The following is a 2,888-nucleotide window of genomic DNA, read 5'->3' as shown; positions in this document are numbered from 1 at the left end:
CTGGCGGCGTCGGCGGGCTGCTTCGCTGGCTTTCGGTGGCTTACTGCTGGTACGTTTGCTGCTGGTGCTGCGGAAGCTGTAGGGGAGAAACCACTCGAACGCGTTTGCCCCTTGATCGAAAAATAAGAACTCGAGCAAAAGTGAACTTCGAAAGTAGGCGGAACTAACTTAGTCTAAGCTCCGCTCTGCGCTCCAAAGCGCAGCGGAGACTTCATGGAGGAAGCTAGGAACAGCGCAGGAGAGCGGGAGCGCGAGAGAGCGGGAGAGCGGGAGAGCGGTAGAGCGGTGCAGCTGGATAGCGGGGCCAGTCCAGATTCGCCGGACAGTGGGCCTGAACACATCTTTAATTTTAGTAATAATAATGATTGTTACCCTATTTGTATATTTTATAAGAAAAACAAGGAAGAACGCTGTAGTCGAGTACCTCGACTATCAGATACCCTTTACTCAGCTAATGGGACCAAAGGGAAATAGAGATATGCAAAAAGCAAATCGAGATTGAAATGCGCCACCTACCCGAAATCTCAAAATGTGGTTATGTGGTCGGTATAGGTGGAGAAGTGTTTCTATTTGATTTAAGCTTTATTTTAACTTTAAATAATGTCCGAAATTAAAAAAAATCGTTATTGACAAAAACTGTTCATAAAGTTTCAAATATTTCTTTTCATTTGATATACATTTTTTATACATTTTTGCGACGGTCTCTGATTAGTTGGCTAGCTTTGCTGAAAACCCTTTCCGATTCACACGAAGATGCGGGAACGCACAAAAACTTTTTGGCCAATGTCTTTAATGCTTCACCATCGGTAGTCATCTAAAATAGGATCATTTCTACAATAAATATCGGAAAAATATATTAATGAATTATTTCTTACCTCTCAATACGTAAGTGGGTCGCATTTTTCTGGATGGTTTTCCTTTTCTATGTGTTGCCTCAATAAAATGATGGTATCTGCCCAGGAAGAGTGCACTTTGGTTCTGGTGTTGGTGTTGGCTGATGTGGATTCGCGGACATTCTGCTGAACAGCTCATCTTGAACAGCCTTAGCAGCTTATTCTGCATTCGATGAACTAAGGAATCCCTGTTTTTTGAAACGGGGATCTATAATGGTGGAAATTCTGGGTATAGTGCGTGTTTCATACGCTGCCAGTCTTTCCCCGAGTCTAGTCTTAATGAACTCAAAGACAAGTTTTCCCTCTGCTGTTTCCAAATTAATTTCCTTGATTTTGTGCTGCAGTTTGCATATTACAGGTATTATAAGGGACACTGACACCTTGCTATTGGAAGACACAAAAAGGGTAGCGTCTTCAAAGGGAGACAACAAAGCGGCTATATCTTTGAGAATATCAACTTCTGCTGCAGAAAATGGCGAAGGAGCATTATGGCAAGATATTAAAGCCAGAGACACAAACTCGTTGGTCCTTAAGATTCGCTTGATCATAGCAAAGGCGCTGTTCCAGCGAGTTGGCATTTCATGCAGCAGAGTACAGGGATTTTCTCCCTGTGCTTCCTAAAATTTAGCATAGGCAACCTGGCTTCTTTTGAAGAATGCCACTATTGTCTTACATTTTGTAAGTATATCATCAATACACGGCATCTTGATTGTGTGTGCTACACATGGTAAGTGCTTATATTGAAGCAATCGACATGCCTTTACCATGGTAGCATCATTGTCGGTTACTATACATACCACCTTATTTGTCACCCCCCAATCTTGGAGCACCGCCTTCATGGTTTTAGCAATATTTGATGCGGTGTGATTGGTGGAATCGAGCAGCTGCCTTTTTGCTAATATTTCAGACTCTAATTTAAAGTTATTCGACACAAAATGGCATGTTATAGTTATATAGCCTTCATTGGCCCTTGATGTCCACATATCAGTGGTTAATGCCAGAAAATCCACATTGGCCAATATTACATACAGTTTGTTTTTTAACTCCTCATACTGGCTTGGAAGCACTACATCGCGCAAATGTGATCTGCTGGGCAACTTGTAGCGTGGGTCCATTGCCTTCATCAGCTCTTTAAATCCTTCATCCTCAACACAACTGAAGGGTTGGACATCGACAGCTATCATACGCATCACCTTCATATCCAGACAACGTTTCCGAGTGGAATCGTTGTTGTAAAAAAACGGAGGCTTCCGACATAAACATCCATTGTATTGGTCTGCTGGCTTTTTCCGTCTTTAAGGCGATCAGGATGAACATGCTTCAGATGGTCAAGAAGGTTTGTTGTGTTTCCTGCTGTTTTTATAGCTTTACCGCAGAAGTTGCATATTCCATGCGTTTTTTCAACAGTTTTCTTAAAGTGGTCCCATGCCACCGAAACATCGCGTTTCTTTTTTTTTTGGGTCCTCCACATTTTCATCTGCTGCTCCTAAAAAGAACAAACTTTTAAATTATAAAACAAGTTTCATGTATAAATACACGAGCATGCATGTGTATATGTACACACGTGTAAGAATGCATACCCGCACTTAGATGAAGCACAACTCGGGTGGTTAATAACTTACTTTTTAGATATCTGTCCATGTCCTCCACTTAACAACCAACACCAACACCACCAGCAACGAACACTAAATTGGTAATATGAATTAAATTAGTACTTACATTTTATACGACTTTGTTTCGCACCGCGCAGTAGAGATGGAAACATCGATGATTCCCTGCCAAACATCGATGTTAGCGATGTTTCGAAAACATCGATGACATCGGTGTTTCTCCACCTCTAGTGGGCGGTAGACAGATTTAAGAGTTATGTGCGTTAGAGTGGGCGTGGCAAACAATTTTTTATCTAGCATGAAAATTGTGGGCGCCACAGATTTGGTCGGCTTGTGGGCGTTAGAGTGGGCGTGGCATATTTGCGTAACAAACTTGGTCTGCGTA

General features: G+C 42.0%; 1 long non-coding RNA gene across 3 annotated transcripts; it reads right to left on the bottom strand.

Annotated features, from left to right (window-relative positions):
- Positions 1-535: 535 nt before the first annotated feature.
- Positions 536-2,681, bottom strand: LOC118879017 (uncharacterized). 3 transcript variants are annotated; one of them, XR_011605840.1, is made up of 3 exons: positions 2,613-2,681; positions 876-2,379; positions 536-814 (listed from the first exon to the last, which is right to left on the bottom strand). It is a non-coding gene; the product is annotated as an uncharacterized lncRNA (long non-coding RNA). The 3 variants fall into 3 exon arrangements; XR_011605838.1 differs by having other exon boundaries at positions 2,516-2,667; XR_011605839.1 differs by having other exon boundaries at positions 876-2,393; positions 2,516-2,659.
- Positions 2,682-2,888: the final 207 nt, after the last annotated feature.

This window comes from Drosophila suzukii, unplaced genomic scaffold (genome assembly GCF_043229965.1).
Source record: "Drosophila suzukii unplaced genomic scaffold, CBGP_Dsuzu_IsoJpt1.0 scf_9, whole genome shotgun sequence".
Classification (NCBI taxonomy): Eukaryota; Metazoa; Arthropoda; class Insecta; order Diptera; family Drosophilidae; genus Drosophila; species Drosophila suzukii.
The sequence above is the reverse complement of the archived record's forward strand: the minus strand, read 5'-3'. Positions and strand labels throughout refer to the sequence as shown.